Raw genomic sequence first — 19775 nt, 5'->3', positions numbered from 1 at the left:
GCTAAATGTTCACAGACTTGCCAGTGGAAAAGCCAAACTTCACATGCCAGAAATGCAAGCTTGTGTCCCTGTTGGAGGAGAAGTTGCGAAATCTAGAAGAGAGGTTAACTACCTTGAAAATCATTAAGGAAGGTGAAGAGTTCTTAGACAGAGCAGAATTATCTCTTCATGATTCAGAAAGAGAAGAAATTTGAACTGCACCTGATGAAACAGAGGAATGGAAGCATGTGACCCACAGAAGCAGGAGGATCGAGAGGCAGTCAGCACCCATACTGCTCAGGAACCAGTACCAGCCTCTCACGCAGGAGAACCATGAAGAAATACAGCAAAATAAGACTTTGCCAGCAATGAATAACCTTGTAAGCCCTCAGAATCCTCCTGGATGGGAAAAGAAGAATGCTGTGAAGAAAAAACAGAGAGTGGTGGTCATGGGGGATTCCCTGTTAAGAGGAAAAGAGGCCGCTATCTGCAGACCAGACATAACCTCAAGAGAAATGTGCTGTCTTCCAGGAGCAAAAATTAAAGATGTGTCTGACAGGATATCAAGACTCTTCAGACCTACAGATCACTACCCATTCCTGCTAATACATGTGGGGACAAATGACACCGCAAGATAGGACCTGGAAACCATCTGCAGTAACTTTGAAGACTTAGGAAAGAAAGTGAAAGAATTGGGAGCGCAGGTGGTCTTCTCATCCATCCTCCCTGAGGTGGAATAAGATTCTACAGGTGAACAACTGGCTACGTCGATGGTGCCGTCAACAAGGATTTGGATTTCTGGATCACGGAATGAATTACCTATACGATGGACTACTTGCTAGAGATGGGCTGCACCTTACGAAGACTGGAAAACATGTATTTGGAAGTCGCCTTGCTACACTCATCAGAAGAGCTTTAAACTAGAACAATGTGGGAAGGGAAGCAAAAGGCCAGAAAAAGCCATACAGCTGACAAATACTATTGAGATCTCTGCTACTGGAAGTGGAAAGGAAGAACAAAGACAAAACAATTTAAATAATAAAAATATGGGAGGAAGAGAAACCAATCACAAACTAAAATGTTTTTATACAAATGCACAAAGCATGGGCAACAAACAAGGAGAATTGGAACTACTAACGCAGGAAAAGGAATATGATGTCATTGGAATCACTGAAACTTGGTGGGACGATACACATGATTGGAATAAAAGGCTAAAAGGATACAACTTATTTGCAAGAAACAGACTTGATAAACGAGTAGGAGGTGTTGCATTGTATGTTAGAAAAGCGTATATCTGCACAGAGATTGAAGCTTCAGAGACTGGGAGTTCTGTGGAAACTGTTTGGGTAAGAATACAAGGAGAGAACAACGGAAAGGACACCATTGTAGGCATTTACTACAGGCCACCTGGGCAAGCTGAAGATATGGATGAACTCTTTATGTATCAAATGACCAAGTTCTCCAAAAAATATGACGTAGTGGTCATGGGAGATTTCAACTATCCAGACATTTGTTGGGAATCTCTCTCAAGTAAAACTAACAGGTCAAGCAAATTCTTATCCTCTCTTGCTGACAACTTTATCTTCCAAAAGGTAGGGGAGAAAACAAGGGGATCTGCTACTTTGGATCTAATCCTTATAAACAGGGAGGAAATGGTTGAGGAGGTAAAGGTGGCTGGGACCCTAGGAGGCAGCGATCATGCTATTATAGAATTTTGGATAACTAGAGGAGGAAGACATGTGAAGACTCAAACTTCAAGGTTAGATTTTAGAAAGGCAGATTGTAAGAGACTCAGAAAGAGAATAGGAGGGATCCAATGGCTGGATGTCCTTAAGGACAAAAATGTCCAGGAAGGATGGGAAATTTTTAAAAATGAGATTCTCAAAGCACAATCGTTAACAATCCCGAAAAGTAGGAAGAATGGGAAGCATTTAAGGAAACCAGGATGGATGAACACAGAACTTAAACACATGCTAAAAAGAAAGAAAGAAATGTTTATTAAATGGAAAGAGGGAGGCATATCTAAAGAAGATTATAATGCAGTCTGCAGATCCTGCAGGGCACGTATCAGGTTAGCTAAAGCAGACAATGAATTAAGGCTTGCAAGAGATGTCAAAAGCAATAAAAAAGGATTTTGGGGGTATGTCAAAAGTAAAAGAAAAGTCAAAGATGCTATAGGATTTTTACAGGATGAAAATGGAGAAATGGGAAGAGAGGATGTTGAGAAGGCCGAACGTTTTAATTCTTATTTTGCATCTGTTTTCTCTCAGAAAGAAAATGTAACATCAACTGATCTCCACTGTCCTTTTAAAGGAATAGAGGAATCCAAGATATCTGTAAACAGAAAGATTGTGAGGGAATATTTAGCTAACATAAATGAGTTCAAGTCTCCAGGTCCAGATGAATTACACCCCAGAGTACTGAAGGAGATCGTAGAAGAAATTTTAGAACCACTCTCCATAATCTTTGAAAATTCTTGGAGAACAGGAGAAGTCCCAGAAGACTGGAGAAGAGCAAATGTTGTTCCTATCTTCAAAAAGGGGAAGAAGGTAGACCCAGGGAACTATAGTATCTCACACCATCCTTATTGAAAAAATGACCAAGTATGCAATGGACCAGGCAACTGTTAGGTGGATTCATAACTGGCTTAGTGATCGGACTCAAAGGGTGGTTGTAAATGGCTTCACATCCAGCTGGATGAATGTCTCAAGTGGGGTACCACCGGGCTCCGTCCTGGGACCTGTATTGTTCAACATCTTTATCAATGATTTAGATGAAGGAATTGAGGGTAAACTGATTAAATTTGCTGATAACACAAAGCTAGGAGGGATAGCTAATACTAGAGAACAGAGAGAGAGGATTCAAAAAGACCGAAATAAACTGGAGCAGTGGGCAGCAACCAACAGAATGGTTTTTAACAGGGAAAAATGCAAAGTACTACATCTGGGCAATAAAAATGAAAAAAGCATATACAGAATGGGAGGAATAGAGCTAAGCATCAGTACATGTGAAAAAGACTTAGGTATACTAATAAATCATAAACTGAACATGAGTCAACAGTGTGATGCAGCAGCAAAAAAGGCAAATACTATTCTGGGATGTATTAACAGAAGCATACAGTCTAGATCACGTGAAGTCATTATCGGTCTTTACTCCTCTTTGGTCAGACCTCATCTGGAATACTGTGTACAGTTTTGGGCACCACATTTTAAAAAAGACATAGACAAACTGGAGCAAGTTCAGAGAAGAGCGACCAGAATGGTGACTGGTCTGCAAACCATGTCCTATGAGGAACGGTTGCAGGATTTGGGAATGTTTAGCTTGCAAAAAAGAAGACTGAGAGGAGACTTAATAGCTGTCTACAAATATGTCAAGGGCTGTCACATTGTAGAAGGATGATCTTTATTCTCATTTGCACAAGGAAAGACTAGAAGCAATGGGATGAAACTAAATGGGAGGAGACACAGATTAGATATTAGAAAAAACTTTTTGACAGTTAGGGTGATTAATGAGTGGAACAGGCTGCCACGAGAGGTGGTGAGTTCCCCTTCAATGGACGTCTTCAAACAGAGGCTGGACAGACATCTGTCTGACATGATCTAGTGAATCCTGCTTTGAGCAGGGGGTTGGACCAGATGACCCAGGAGGTCCCTTCCAACTCTACCATTCTATGATTCTATGATTCTATTTCTTTGAATATTCCCCAAGTACATATTATATAATATGAGAGTAAGTCACGGGAATTTCAGACACTTGAAAAAACTCTTGTCTTAGATTTTTTTTTCACTGGCTGCCCGGTCTTAAGTTACATCAGTTGAAAATAGAATGAATGGGATCCTATACTATTAGCTCAAAGTTCAAAGGCCGCAGCTGTCACACGTCATGCTGTAAAGCTACTTTAATTTGCACGAACACTTCATGCACAGAAAATATTAGCAACACAAAAGAATTAATAAGTATTACATATATATTATAGTTCAACTAGATATATTGTTATTATTTTAAAATGTTATACACATAAAATCATGCAATTTTTTCACTTCCTGTGTGAATAAAGAAATAAATCCATTTTAGAGTTCTTTGATCAAATCCTGCTTTGGAATGAAAACTCTAAGGAAATATAAGAAAATAAAATTAAATATCAAATTCATACAGAAACAGAATTATTTAAATATCTTATACATATATTGGTTGGTTCTAATGTAATTCAAAATATTGCTACTTAAATTTATATATATGAAGTTGTAATTTATTAATTAATATATATATATATATATATATATATATTTTATAAACGTATATATAAATACAATTATACGCAATGTCTACTTAGACAAGTGTATGTATATATATATATATATATATATATATATATATATGAACTATTAGAAACTATGTAACTACAATTTTACTGTATAAGATTATAAATAAATATTGAGACATTGTATTACATTTTGATACAACATTATAATTACAGTTTTTCCTTAGCCACTCCCTAAACCAAATCTTCTGTCTCTCTCAAATATCTCCAGGAACGCCCTATTTAGGAAAGACATTTTTCTATCCTTCAAAACCTCAGAGAACTGCCTGTTCTTCTGTCCACATTCTATGACGTCACTGTGAGTTGGTCGTCTCACCTGTCTCTGTCCATCAGTTTCAGCCATTTTCCTTTTTAGAGAATCACAGTTCTGACTGAGAATTAACTCATTCTGTGGAGAGATGGATCTTTGCACTGGCTGATATGGCTTATAACATATATGAAATCTTCTGCGTATTTGATAGAGTTCACTATGGGGATGACTCAGTCTAGGAGAGTTTGATATTGGCTTTTGGTAAGATTTTACCTTTCCTGGTTTTATAAATTTAGCTTGATTTATTTTCTTTTCACGATTCTCATGTTTTCTAACAAAATCCAGCATCTGCGCACATTCAAATAATGAATTTTTTTGTGATGCCATAACTTGGGAAACTGAATTTAGGAATTTGAATTTTTGTACAAAAGTTGTTATCATATGTTGTACTTTTCCATTTTTGATGAGAGCTTTGTACAACCGTTCAAATATGGACATGAATGTATATGTACATTCCTTCCTACCAATCCTTAGTTTCTGCAGATCTTCTATGTTGGGAAAATCCTTTGTGACACAATAAATCAAATATCTTAATCTGTCCGAATCATTTTCCCATCCATTAGGAGAGTCATTTTCACAGGGCATTAAATGTAAACGTCTGGACAATGTCACAGGAATCCATATTTTAAATAATTGATTCCTCTCCTCATTGGATAAATCAAACTTATCAGAGAAGCTCTCAAATGTCTCTGAATTTCTACAGGCATGGATTTTGACATCATATTTTGGCATGATTTTGTATAATTTCAGCAAATTTTTCCTCATTTTAATTTGGAGTTGAGCCTGGGTAATTCCAGAATTCTCTGATATTTTTAGTGGCTCTTGTACGTCCGTTCCTCCTACGTCACTCACGTCTCCTCCCACATCACCTAGTATGTCGGTTTCTCGTATGTCAGTCATGTCTCCTCCCATGTCAGGTTTCTGTATGTCCGTCTCTTGGTCAGACCCAAGGTCACCTTCAGTTACAGACACGTGTCTTACTTCTTGTTCATTTTCCACATTACAGTCAGAATCAGTATCACCGTCTGACACTTCTACACTATTTTCCTGCTTAGAAATCTCTAACACAAGACTATGAAAAAAATCTACCAAATGTAGAATATTTCTCAATTTCTGTTTGTCTCTATTTACCAATTTAGAAGTTAACTGTAAATTCTGCAATTCACATTCTTTGTATAAACTGAGCCACAAAACTTCTATGTCATCTCCTACATTAACTTTGAAATTAATATTACTTTGTTTAGCAAAAGAAGAAATTATATCCATATTTTGCTTACCTTAAGATTCCTTGGCTTCTCTTTATCAGCACGTCCTGTCTTCAGTTCGTCTGATTCTTTTCCTGTGTGATTCTGTTCCTTGTTAGTACCTCTGCTTCCTGTCTTTCCTCAGTCTGTAGGTCCTTTCTGCTTCTCGTGACAAACTAGTGAATTTACTGACACGTGAACAACAGCTGTTCAGCTCGTCAGGACTCCCCCCTTGTTCACGGAAGAAATTCACTTACTTAATTTAAAAAACAAAAAAACAGGACTGGCTGGCTCACCATTGTAAAATAATACTCTTCCTGTATTATTTTTTTCTACTGAGGACTTCTCAAAGTATCAATATCACGATATTCTTATAAAAAAATGTATCTATTTATTCTTGGATTGTCCAATAAAAAGAATCAGATTGCAGCAGGTACAAACAATAATTAGTTATAAAGTAATTGTCCATTTGTCCATAATTAGCTTAATTGTTGAGATTCACCCATCTTTCCTTGGATCCTGGCTGGTAAATGATGTCTTTGTCCAGCATGTGTCCAGGCCTACATGTCATCTGCTTCTCAGCATGAAGATTCTGTGTCTTGTGGGGTGGGCAGAGCAAGAGAGCCCCCCCTTTCTGTACCATGGGCTTTTATAGCCAGTCGTATGGACACCTGTTCTACATATGGTAGTGAACCAAAAATACACACACAAATAGCGCATGTCAACTAGACACGATGGCTGAGGCATAGAACTCAGAAAAATGATTATCGATTAACATTCCAAATGAATTTCCATAATTAACCATTTAACAGAGACCGCCTGGGAATGCCAGGTGATGTAGGCTTTTGCTTTTTCCTTCCTTCCACCAGCAGGGGGCACTCTCTTCTATGCCTTTTTTCCATTCCCTTTCACAAGTGCACACATTCATTCTCTTTTCTTTTTTTCATTTGCTTTCTCTCTTGCGCTATTTCATCTCTGCAAAATACCAGCATCCTTCTGATCACCGTGGGCCTCCAGCATTGTTGCTTCTTTACTTTTAATACTAGGCTCCTTTTCACCAGGACCGGCGTCTCCCGCGTGGCTGGAGGCAACAACCGTTAACCCCAAGCAGAAGACCTTTGCAGGCAACACGACCCTCCCCCCTGAAGAGCAGCTCAAAATCACTGGCAACCATCTCACCCTCTTCCTTCATTCACCCCTGGACGTCTCGCTCCGCCCCCAAGTTACGGGTCCAGCTTGCTCTTTCTGTCACATTACCGCGATGAAGGGTTTAGCCTGCAGGAGACCCTGCGCCGAGCCATTTTTGAAGACACCTGATGCGGCGTGTGAATCACTGCTAAACAAACCACACCTGTAGGGACGGCACAGCCTTTGCATGGACCCTTTGGAGTCCGCCCCGTCACGGCCAGATTGCTCGCCATCAAGCGATCCTGAGAAAGGCTGGCCTGGCGATGGATCGAGCAGCGTCTACTGGCCATACCACATTGGATACGCCCGATCTCATCTGATCTCGGAAGCAAAGCAGGGCTGGGCTCGGACAGTACTTGAATGGGAGACTTCCTGGGAACACCGGGTGCTGTAAACCATTTTGATGACGTTTTGCCCTACTGCCCAGCTCGGCTAGCATGGAACGGCGCCTTGCCGGACACCGACCTTAAGTAACTTAGATGATGGAAGCCCCAAGTCCTCTGAGCCAGTTGGCAACTAAGTACGCTACCCCGCCGCCCTTCACGCAAGCCTGACACCGAGCTCCTTACCACGGCTAGGAGTGCTTATTGACTCCGCAGCTCGCCGTGTGGAAATGATGGCGTTAAAAGCACCCCGGGGCCGTGAAGGGGACAGGCTTTCAGCAGGTGCCCAGGGAAGGTTTTGGATGCCGGCCGCCTAGCGAGGGCCAGCAGAAGTAACATGTTTCTCTGCAAAGAAGCTTGTGTAACCAAGCCAGACGGCTGCCAAAGAGCTAACCTCAGTGCAAGGAAGGCAAGGAAGGTGCGGAAGGAATTGGGGAGGGGGGGTGATTCCTGCTAGGGCCCTGAAATCATAAAACAGGCAGGAGAGTCTGACGCATGGTGACGGAGAGGTTGTAGGGGCAGATAGGGGGTGTTGTCACGTGCGAGCACGTGTGCATGCTGGCTTGTGTGTGAGAGTGCGCTTCCTAGGTGTGGTGCGCTGCAGACAGTCAAAGGGATTGTTCCCTTTCATTAAAAGTTAATCCCCGCTGCAGGCTATTAGAAAGCAACTAACCGCGCTCTACTCACCCTACCCGGGTCTACCGGTGAGTCTCGCCTCTGCTCCCAGCCTGTGGCATTGGCCGTGAAGCTGACGTTCCGTCGACAGCGCTGCAGCCGATCAGTGAGCTCAGCGGCTCTGAGTGGGGCCTTCTGTCTACAAGACCTTTTAAGGAAGCCAGCAAAAAAATTGAAGAGAAGGGAAAGCACAAAAGGACCTGGTCTTGCTGAACACTGGAAAGGGCATCCGGCAGCTAGCCTTCAATGTAGAAAAGCAGCAAGTGAGAGGCTTGTTTGTGCCTTCAAAGTAGAAAAGCAGCAAGTGAGAGGCTTGTCTCTGCTTACGGCCGCACCACCCTGAACACGCCTGATCTCCTCTGATCTCAGAAGCTAAGCATGGTTGGGCCTGGTTAGTACTTGGATGGAAGACCACCTGGGAATACCAGGTGCTGTAGGCTTTTGCTTTTTCATTCCTTCCACCAGCAGGGGGCACTCTCTTCTATGCCTTTTTTCCATTCCTTTTCACAAGTTCACACATTCATTCTCTTTTCTTTTTTTCATTTGCTTTCTCTCTTGCGCTATTTCATCTCTGCAAAATACCAGCATCCTTCTGGTCACCGTGGGCCTCCAGCATTGTTGCTTCTTTACTTTTAATACTAGGCTCCTTTTCACCAGGACCAGCGTCTCCCGCTTGGATGGAGGCAACCACCGGTAACCCCAAGCAGAAGACCTTTGCAGGCAACACGACCCTCCCCCCTGAAGAGCAGCTCAAAGTCACTGGCAACCATCTCACCCTCTTCCTTCATTCACCCAAGGACGTCTCGCTCCGCCCCCAAGTTACGGGTCCAGCTTGCTCTTTCTGTCACATTACCGCGATGAAGGGTTTAGCCTGCAGGAGACGCTGCGCCGAGACATTTTTGAAGACACCTGATGCGGCGGGTGAATCACTGCTAAACAAACCACACCTGTAGGGACGGCACAGCCTTTGCATGGACCCTTCGGAGCCCGCCCCGTCACGGCCAGATTGCTCGCCACCAAGCGTGTTACAACTCTCCTGTTAGTTTTTTTTTAGTTTGCTGGTCACATGACCATTTTGCCTATTTTATCCGGCTCCGCCCTCCTGGCTTTGCTGTACTTCATTTGTATTTACTACTGTTGAGCTAGCTTGTTGCTCTGTTGCCGTTCTCTGTTAGTTTTGCTAGGTCTTCTGACCCCTATGCCTTTTTGTTGTGTGTTTGTCTTTGACTGCTACTATTTCTGCTAGGAGGTGTCCAACTTTTCCCAGTCCCTAGATCTTGTAGGGATCCCTCCCTCACATCTATAGGTCTGCGTTCAGACAAGCCGAGGACTTTAGCGGGTCTGATCGCAGGATCAGGTTCCCCGTTACATCGTAGGGATCTAGTTTAGTTCTATTGTAGGGATAGATCTCCTTTCTTTCCTTAGTCTCTGTAGCAGATCACAACAGTAATTCCAGCCATAAAAAAAAAAAAAAAAATTCTCTAAGGAAAGACCTCCAGTTTTCCATCATGGTCTCGGTGCAAGATTTGGCTCAACACTTGCAGGGACTCTCTCTGGAGGTGACCAAGCTCCAACAACACGTGAGTAGCTGTTCTGGAGCGCATTTTGTGGAACCTAAGGTACGTCTGCCTGATCTATTTTTTGGCGAAAAACAAGATTTTTTTTCTTTTAAAAATGCTTGTCTATTATATTTTCGTTTGAGACCCGGATCCTCTGGTGATGAATCACAGCGCATAGGGATCATAATGTCACTTTTGCGCAAAGATCCTCAGGGATGGGCCTTCTCTCTCCAACCTAGTGATCCGTGCTTTAGATCAGTGGATAGTTTTTTTTCTGCTTTCGGTTTGTTGTACGATGATCCTGATCGTGTCTCATCTGCTGAGTCTGAATTAAGACGTTTGAGGCAGGGATCAGGTAATGTGGAAAAATATTGTTCTCACTTCCGTCGGTGGTCTGCCCAGGTGGGGTGGAACGATTCTGCTTTGAAAAGCTTGTTTCTTGCAGGGCTATGTGAAAGGGTAAAGGATTTACTGATTGCTTATCCCACACCTGGAAACTTGCAGGAGGCAATGCAATTAGCTATACGGGTGGACAGGAGACTGCGTGAAAGGGTTAATGAGAGCAAATCCTCTGCTATGTCAGCTTCGAGTCCTGAGAGGTTCTGTGCTGACAATGGAGAGCCGATGGAAATTGGGGCGATGGCACCCCGCTCTCAGGAAAAAGACCGCCGACTTTCTGAAGGCTTGTGTTTCTATTGCGGAAATTCTGGTCATTTTATTAAGAGCTGTGTGCTTCGTAAGAAGAAAGAAAAAAAAAATGGTCAGTCATGCTCGTATTGCCTGTTTAAATTCTAAGGGAGTATTCCTATCTGCCACTACTGCTGCTCTGGATGAATTAATTGAATTTCGGGTATTTGTGGATTGTGGATCTACTCTGAATGTGATTGATGGGGGATTCTTGGAAAAACTTAGATTAGAACCTAAAACTTTGTCATCCCCTATTGCTGTGGTTTCTGTCGATGGCTCTCCCTTGAAGAGTGTTACTCACAAGGTCTGTGAATTTCACCTCACTATTAATGGTATTCATCAAGAGAATTTGGATTTGGTGGTATTGGATAATTTGCCTTCTCCAGTAATATTGGGGTTACCCTGGTTAAAATTGCACAATCCTGTACTGGATTGGTCTACCAATGAAATTAAGTCCTGGAGCCCTAAGTGTTATGGCAAGTGTTGTAACGGGCACATTGCTGCTGTGGATAGAGGGGAATTGCCTGTACCTATTCAGGATTTTTGGAGAGTTTTTCTGAGGAGGAGTCGCAGGTTTTGCCTCCCCATAAAGACTATGATTGTACCATTGAATTTGTCCCTGGCGCGACTCTTCCTAAGAGTCGTTTATTTAATCTTACTATTCCTGAAAGAAAGGCTTTGGAAGAATACATACAGACAAGCTTGGCCGCCGGTCACATTAGGCCTTCCAAGTCTCCTGTGGCTGTTGGATTTTTTTTTGTAAAAAAAAAAGATGGCGGTTTACGTCCTTGTCTGGACTTTCGTGAGATTAATAAAATTACTGTACGCAATCCTTACCCACTGCCATTGATTCCTGATTTATTTAACCAGTTAGTGGGGGCCAAGTGGTTCTCTAAAATTGATCTCCGGGGAGCATACAATTTGTTGCGCATGAAGGAGGGTGATGAATGGAAGACTGCTTTTAACACTCCTGTGGGTCATTTTGAGAATCTGGTTATGCCTTTTTGTCTCACCAATGCTCCAGCATTTTTTCAGAATCTTATTAATGATATCCTTAGACCTTTAATCGGCAAAAATGTGGTTGTGTATTTGGATGACATTTTGATTTATTCGCCGGATCTGGAGTCTCATTGGCGGAGCGTACGTGAGGTATTACAGTTATTAATGGACAATTCGCTTTTTGCTAAGCTGGAGAAATGTGAGTTCGCTGTACAGAGAATTAGTTTTTTGGGCTACATTATCTCCAGTGAAGGTTTTGAGATGGACCCGGTTAAAGTTCAAGCTGTGCAGGAATGGCCTAGGCCTATTGGTTTGAAATCGATACAGAGGTTTTTGGGTTTTGCCAATTATTACAGAAAATTCATAAAAAAATTTTCTATTATTGTCAAACCGCTGACCGATCTCACCAGGAAAGGTGCTAATGCGGTTCAGTGGACTTCTGAGGCCATTGAAGCTTTTGTGTTTCTAAAGGAGAGGTTCACCTCTGCTCCCATCCTTATGCAGCCTGATGTGACTAAGCCGTTTTTGGTTGAGGTTGATGCTTCTTCGGTGGGGGTTGGTGCGGTGTTGTCTCAGGAAAACAAGGATGGAGTACATCCCTGTGCCTCTTTTTCAAAAAAATTTTCCGAGACTGAACTTAATTACGATATTGATAATCGGGAATTGCTGGCGATTAAACTCGCATTTGAACACTGGCGTCATCTCTTGGAAGGTGCTGAATTTCCCATTCAGGTTTTCACTGATGATAAAAATCTGATCTATCTTGATGCTGCCAAGCGCTTGAATGCCCGTCAGGCTAGGTGGGCACTTTTTTTCTCGCGGTTTAATTTTTCCGTTACTTACATCCCGGGTACCAAGAATGTTAAAGCGGATGCTTTGTCTCGCAGCTTTTCTCCCATAGTCGGTGTTGAGGAGGAAGAGGAGACCATTTTACAAGAAGGTGTTGTGATTGCTGCTTTGGACTCCGTTTTGGAGGATGAGATTCTTAAAGCACAGGAGAATGCCCCATCTAACACTCCCCATGGGAGGTTGTTTGTGCCTAGGACCTTTAGGAGAGATTTGTTTGTTGAGTGTCATGAGTCTCGGTTGGCAGGTCATCCAGGAATTTCTGAGACCAAGAGACTTGTGGGTCGCAGTTTTTGGTGGCCTGGATGGCAGAAGGAAGTCATTAAGTGGGTGCGCCAATGTACTGTGTGTGCAAGATCCAAGTCTTCGCATGCTCCTGCTGCGGGGTTGCTTTGCCCTCTGGAGGTTCCTAGTGCACCTTGGACACATCTGGCTATGGACTTTATTACTGACCTTCCTCCCTCTGAAGGTTTCACGGTCATCTGGGTGGTCGTGGACCGTTTTAGCAAGATGTGTCACTTGGTTCCCTTCATCAAACTGCCTTGCGCTAAGACACTCGCTAAGGCCTTTGTCAAGGAGATTGTCAGACTACATGGTGTTCCTACTGACATTATTTCTGATAGGGGACCTCAGTTCATGGCTCATTTTTGGCGTGCCTTTTGTGACAGGTTGGGAGTTCATTTGTCGTTTTCATCCGGATATCATCCTGAGTCTAATGGCCAGACAGAAAGGAAGAACCAGGATGTTGAGCAGTTCTTGCGTTGTTTTGTGGCAGACAATCAAGAGGGGTGGTCTGAGTTTCTGCCACTTGATGAATTTGCTCTTAACAACCATACATCCTCTTCTGCTGGGTGTTCGCCTTTTTTTTGTTGTTCTGGGAGACATCCGTCTTTTGGGTCATTTTCCAAATTGGTTTCGGCTGTGCCTGAGGAGGAGAGTTTTTCCAGTGATTTGGAGAGAGTTTGGACGGATGTGCGTGGTAATCTTCAGGAGGCTAACAAAAAATCTAAGAGGTACTTTGATAGGAAACGGCAAGAGGTTTTGTTTGCAGTTGGTGACATGGTTTGGTTGTCCTCTAAGAATCTGCGATTGAGGATTCCTTCTAAAAAATTGGGTCCCAAGTTCGTAGGGCCCTTTAAGGTACTTCAGATAGTTAACCAATCTGCTGTTAGGCTGGAGGTTCCTACGTCCTGGAGGATTAATCCGGTGTTTCATGTTTCTCTGTTGAAAAAAGCTGATGTGTCAGATGGTGACGCCTCTGCCACTGTTCCTCCGGTGGTGGAGGACGGGGAATATGAAATTTCCCGCATCCTAAATTCTAGACGGTATAGAGGGAGTTTGCAGTATCTCGTCGCTTGGAAGGGTTTCGGACCTGAGGATAACTCATGGGTGAGAGCGGATTATGTTTCTGCCCCCAGACTTGTCCGAGCGTTTCACAGGAGGTTTCCTGGTAAGCCTGGGCCTAGGGGATCTGGAGGATCCTCTTAGAAGAGGGGGTACTGTTACAACTCTCCTGTTAGTTTTTTTTTAGTTTGCTGGTCACATGACCATTTTGCCTATTTAATCCGGCTCTGCCCTCCTGGCTTTGCTGGACTTCATTTGTATTTACTACTGTTGAGCTAGCTTGTTGCTCTGTTGCCGTTCTCTGTTAGTTTTGCTAGGTCTTCTGACCCCTATGCCTTTTTGTTGTGTGTTTGTCTTTGACTGCTACTATTTCTGCTAGGAGGTGTCCAACTTTTCCCAGTCCGTAGATCTTGTAGGGATCCCTCCCTCACATCTATAGGTCTGCGTTCAGACTAGCCGAGGACTTTAGCGGGTCTGATCGCAGGATCAGGTTCCCCGTTACATCGTAGGGATCTAGCTTAGTTCTATTGTAACGATAGATCTCCTTTCTTTCCTTAGTCTCTGTAGCAGATCATAACAAAGCGATTATGAGAAAGGCTGGCCGGGCGAAGGATCGAGCAGCGTCTACTGGCCATACCACCTTGGATACGCCTGATCTCGTCTGATCTTGAAAGCAAAGCAGGGCTGGGCTCGGACAGTACTTGGATGGGAGACCTCCTGGAAACACCAGGTGCTGTAGACCATTTTGATGACGTTTTGCCCTACTGCCCAGCTCGGCTAGCATGGAACGGCACCTTGCCGGACACCGACCTTAAGTAACTTAGATGATGGAAGCCCCAAGGCCTCTGAGCCAGTTGGCAGCTAAGTACGCTACCCCGCCGCCTTCACGCAGGCCTGACGCCGAGCTCCTTGTCACGGCTAGGAGTGCTTATTGACTTCGCAGCTCGCCGTGTGGAAATGATGGCGTTAAAAGCACTCGGGGCCGTGAAGGGGCCAGGCTTTCAGCAGGTGCCCAGGGAAGGTTTTGGATGCCGGCCACCTAGCGAGGGCCAGCAGAAGTAACATGTTTCTCTGCAAAGAAGCTTGTGTAACCAAGCCAGACGGCTGACAAAGAGCTAACCTCAGTGCAAGGAAGGCAAGGAAGGTGCGGAAGGAATTTGGGAGGGGGGGGTGATTACTGCTAGGGCCCTGAAATCAGAAAACAGGCAGGAGAGTCTGACGCATGGTGACGGAGAGGTTGTAGGGGCAGATAGGGGGTGTTGTCACGTGCGAGCACGTGTGCATGCTGGCTTGTGTGTGAGAGTGCGCTTCCTAGGTGTGGCGCGCTGCAGACAGTCAAAGGGATTGTTCCCTTTCATTAAAAGTTAATCCCCGGCTGCAGGCTATTAGAAAGCAACTAAACGCGCTCTGCTCACCCTACCCGGGTCTACCGGTGAGTCTCGCCTCTGCTCCCGGCCTGTGGTATTGGCCGTGAAGCTGACGTTCCGTCGACAGCGCTGCAGCCGATCAGTGAGCTCAGCGGCTCTGAGTGGGACGTTGTGTCTACAAGACATTTTAAGGAAGCCAGCAAAAAAATTGAAGAGAAGGCAAAGCACATAAGGACCTGGTCTTGCTGAGCACTGGAAAGGGCAGCCGGCAGCCAGACGTCACAGTAGAAAAGCAGCAAGTGAGAGGCTTGTCTCTGCCTATGCCCACACCACCATGAACAGGCCCAATGTCGTCTGATCTTGGAAGCTAAGCAGGGTTGGGACTGGTTACTACTTGGATTGGAGACTCCCTTGGAAAACCAGGTGCTGTAGGCTTTTGCTTTTTCCTTCCTTCCACCAGCAGGGGGTACTCCCCTCTATGACTTTTTTCCATTCCCTTTCACAAGTGCACACATTCATTCTCTTTTCTTTTTTTCATTTGCTTTCTCTCTTGCGCTATTTCATCTCTGCAAAATACCAACATCCTTCTGATCACCGTGGGCCTCCAGCATTGTTGCTTATTTACTTTGAATACTAGGCTCCTTTTCACCAGGACCAGCGTCTCCCGTGTGGCTGAAGTCAACAACCGGTAACCCCAAGCAGGAGACCTTTGCAGGCAACATGACCCTCCCCCCTGAAGAGCAGCTCAAAGTCACTGGCAACCATCTCACCCTCTTCCTTCATTCAACCCTGGACGTCTCGCTCCGCCCCCAAGTTACGGGTCCAGCTTGCTCTTTCTGTCACATTGCCGCGATGAAGGGTTTAGCCTGCAGGAGACCCTGCGCCGAGCCATTTTTGAAGACACCTGATGCGGCGGGTGAATCACTGCAAAACAAACCACACCTGTAGGGACGGCACAGCCTTTGCATGGACCCTTCGGAGCCCGCCCTGTCACGGCCAGATTGCTCGCCATCAAGCGATCCTGAGAAAGGCTGGCCGGGCGATGGGTTAAGCAGTGTCTACTGGCTATCCCACCTTGGATACGCCCGATCTCGTTTGATCTCGGAAGCAAAGCAGGGCTGGGCTCGGACATTAATTGGATGGGAGACCTCCTGGGAACACCAGGTGCTGTAGACCATTTTGATGACGTTTTGCCCTACTGCCCAGCTCGGCTAGCATGGAATGGCGCCTTGCCAGACGCCGACCTTAAGTAACTTAGATGATGGAAGCCCCAAGGCCTATGAGCCAGTTGGCAGCTTAGTACGCTACCCCGCCGCCCTTCACGCAGGCCTGACACCGAGCTCCTTGCCATGGCTAGGAGTGCTTATTGACTCCGCAGCTAGCTGTATGGAAATGATGGCGTTAAAAGCACCCGGGGCCGTGAAGGGGCCAGGCTTTCAGCAGGTGCCCAGGAAAGGTTTTGGATGCCGGCCGCCTAGCGAGTGCCAGCAGAAGTAACATGTTTCTCTGCAAAGAAGCATGTGTAACCAAGCTAGACGGCTGACAAAGAGCTAACCTCAGTGCAAGGAAGGCAGGGAAGGTGCGGAAGGAATTGGGGAGGGGGGGGTGATTCCTGCTAGGGCCCTGAAATCATAAAACAGGCAGGAGAGTCTGACGCATGGTGACGGAGAGGTTGTAGGGGCAGATAGGGGATGTTATCACGTGCGAGCACGTGTGCATGCTGGCTTGTGTGTGAGAGTGCGCTTCCTAGCTGTGGCGCGCTGCAGACAGTCAAAGGGATTGTTCCCTTTCATTAAAAGTTAATCCCCGGCTGCAGGCTATTAGAAAGCAACTAACCGGGCTCTAATCACCCTACCCAGGTCTACCAGTGAGTCTCGCCTCTGCTCCCTGCCTGTGGCATTGGCCATGAAGCTGACGTTCCGTCGACAGCGCTGCAGCCGATCAGTGAGCTCAGCGGCTCTGAGTGGGGCCTTCTGTCTACAAGACCTTTTAAGGAAGCCAGCAAAAAAATTGAAGAGAAGGGAAAGCACAAAAGGACCTGGTCTTGCTGAGCACTGGAAAGGGCATCTGGCAGCCAGACTTCAAAGTAGAAAAGGAGCAAGTGAGAGGCTTGTCTCTGCCTACGGCCACACAACCCTAAACACGCATGATCTTGTCTGATCTTGGAAGCTATGCAGGGTTTGGCCTGGTTAGTATATGGATGGGAGACTGCCTGGGAATACCATGTGCTGTAGGCTTTTGCTTTTTCCTTCCTTCCACCAGCAGGGGGCACTCTCTTCTAATGCCTTTTTTCCATTCCCTTTCAAAAGTGCACACATTCATTCTCTTTTCTTTTTTTCATTTGCTTTCTCTCTTGCGCTATTTCATCTCTGCAAAATACCAGCATCCTTCTGATGACAGCGGGCCTCCAGCATTGTTGCTTATTTACTTTTAATACTAGGCTCATTTTCACCAGGACCAGCGTCTCCCGGGTGGCTGGAGGCAACAACCGGTAACCCCAAGCAGAAGACTTTTGCAGGCAACACGACCCTCCCCCCTGAAGAGCAGCTCAAAATCACTGGCAACCATCTCACCCTCTTCCTTCATTCACCCCTGGACGTCTCGCTCCGCCCCCAAGTTACGGGTCCAGCTTGCTCTTTCTGTCACATTACCGCGATGAAGGGTTTAGCCTGCAGGATACCCTGCGCCGAGACATTTTTGAAGACACCTGATGCGGCGGGTGAATCACTGCTAAACAAACCACACCTGTAGGGACGGCACAGACTTTGCATGGACCCTTCGGAGCCCGCCCCGTCACGGCCAGATTGCTCGCCATCAAGCGATCCTGAGAAAGGCTGGCCGGGCGATGGATTGAGCAGCGTCTACTGGCCATACCACCTTGGATACGCCCGATCTCATCTGATCTCGGAAGCTAAGCAAGGTTGGGCCTGGTTAGTACTTGGATGGGAGACTGTAAAATAATACTCTTCGTGTATTATTTTTTTTCTACTGAGGACTTCTCAAAGTATCAATATCACGATATTCTTATAAAAAAATGTATCTATTTATTCTTGGATTGTCCATTAAAAAGAATCAGATTGCAGCAGGTACATACAATAATTAGTTATAAAGTAATTGTCCATTTGTCCATAATTAGCTTAATTGTTGAGATTCACCCATCTTTCCTTGGATCCTGGCTGGTAAATCAAGTCTTTGTCCAGCATGTGTCCAGGCCTACATGTCATCTGCTTCTCAGCATGAAGATTCTGTGTCTTGTGGGGTGGGCAGAGCAAGAGAGCCCCCCCTTTCTGTACCATGGGCTTTTATAGCCAGTCGTATGGACACCTGTTCTACATATGGTAGTGAACCAAAAATACACACACAAATAGCGCATGTCAACTAGACACGATGGCTGAGGCATAGAACTCAGAAAAATGATTATCGATTAACATTCCAAATGAATTTCCATAATTAACCATTTAACATTTCCCCCTTTTTTGAGAATAAAAGGACTTTAACTGAAAAATCTCAAAAGAAGATACATTCATCAATCATTTTTTCTTTCCTTCTTCCTTGGCAATATCATTAAATTTCCATAATAATAATAATAGTAATAATAGTATCAATATCGGATTATTGTTATATAATGATGTGAATTCATGTTATGGTAAGCCGTGACTAATATTCATTTAATATGTATAATTATACTTCCCTATATCTAAATTGAAGCAATCGCGGGTTCAATCGTCATCATCTGATGTCATCGGGTCGTCATCTTCTTGGTTCTTTTATAACACAGTCTTTAGATGAAAACTCCTTTGAAATAAATTACAGCATGTAGATATTGTACAGTCCATAATTGTGCTCATTATTGTTCAGTCCATAAACTGTACTCTTTATTAGAAAGATCATGTGTGTCAGTTGATAAGAAAACAAAGTCCATGGATGAAATGTAGCTTTAATATCTGTGCAGTGTCACCTGGACTTACGTTGGATCGTCTTTGGAATCTTCCGTGTGTCCGCACTGGTCTCGTGTCACTTTTGGAACAGATGTGACGTCTTTGGTCAGTAAAGCAAGGGTTAACTTGACACTTTCCTGCTTTATATAGCACCATAACCAGTACTCAGTCCTTTATATACAGGACACATATGCCAGGTATTACCTGTTCACCAGCTTTCATTGAAGCGTTGCAGGTGATAAGAAACCACTGGAACGTGATGAAACTTGAACACAACAGAGTACATATAGGATCATCGTCCTCTGCCGTCCTGGTGATCAGTGATGTGAATTGTATTGTATGTAATGGACACAGTCTATTATAACACTCAGCATTCACACCTGTTACCTTCTGAGACGTCCGGATATCAGTTGCTTCTTCTTGTAACTTTTGAGAATCTCTTTGATTTATAAAAATTAAAAGTCTTTATTAAGATAGAATTCATAATTGCGATGTCTTGATTGAAGTCTTCATTCCCTAATCTGATACCAAATCTGGCAGTTTTTCCTAACCTTTAATATCACAGCGTACCATAGCAATTAGTAATATCCATCTAATTATTATCAAAATATTAAAATAAATTATGTTTGGAATAATAAACAATAATAGATAATAATTCATTATCAATCAAGTTCTCCATATGATAGAACATTTTTATGTCATAGGTGTAATTACCTTTTCCAACCCATAGGTGTCAGTGTATTTTGAAAAAACAAGTTTTTATATCTTTATTAAACCAAGAATATCAAAGAATGTATACTCCTGAACCAAAATGAATAAATATATGAATGTATGAATGAATGAATGAATGAATAAATGAATGAATGAATTGTTGTGTTTACTCAGAAAATGTAAACATTTTTTTCCTTAGCAATATATATTTAATGAAGCAATAC

The 19775-nt window shown here is 44.0% G+C and overlaps 1 non-coding gene and 4 pseudogenes across 1 annotated transcript; all 5 read left to right on the top strand.

Moving 5' to 3' along the window:
• The first annotated feature begins 7319 nt into the window (after positions 1 to 7319).
• On the top strand, positions 7320 to 7439 carry LOC141268492 (5S ribosomal RNA; annotated as a pseudogene).
• Positions 7440 to 8421: 982 nt separating this feature from the next.
• On the top strand, positions 8422 to 8540 carry LOC141266784 (5S ribosomal RNA). The gene has a single exon (XR_012320808.1). It is a non-coding gene; the product is annotated as a 5S ribosomal RNA (ribosomal RNA).
• Positions 8541 to 14157: 5617 nt separating this feature from the next.
• Positions 14158 to 14277, top strand: LOC141268633 (5S ribosomal RNA; annotated as a pseudogene).
• Positions 14278 to 15958: 1681 nt separating this feature from the next.
• LOC141269157 (5S ribosomal RNA) lies at positions 15959 to 16078 on the top strand (annotated as a pseudogene).
• Positions 16079 to 17020: 942 nt separating this feature from the next.
• Positions 17021 to 17139, top strand: LOC141270319 (5S ribosomal RNA; annotated as a pseudogene).
• Positions 17140 to 19775: the final 2636 nt, after the last annotated feature.

Source organism: Phyllobates terribilis, unplaced genomic scaffold (assembly GCF_046119375.1).
Source record: "Phyllobates terribilis strain yellow unplaced genomic scaffold, ASM4611937v1 Scaffold_4__5_contigs__length_816908805, whole genome shotgun sequence".
NCBI lineage: Eukaryota > Metazoa > Chordata > Amphibia > Anura > Dendrobatidae > Phyllobates > Phyllobates terribilis.
Note: the sequence above shows the minus strand (reverse complement) of the source record. Positions and strands in the feature narration are given on the sequence as shown.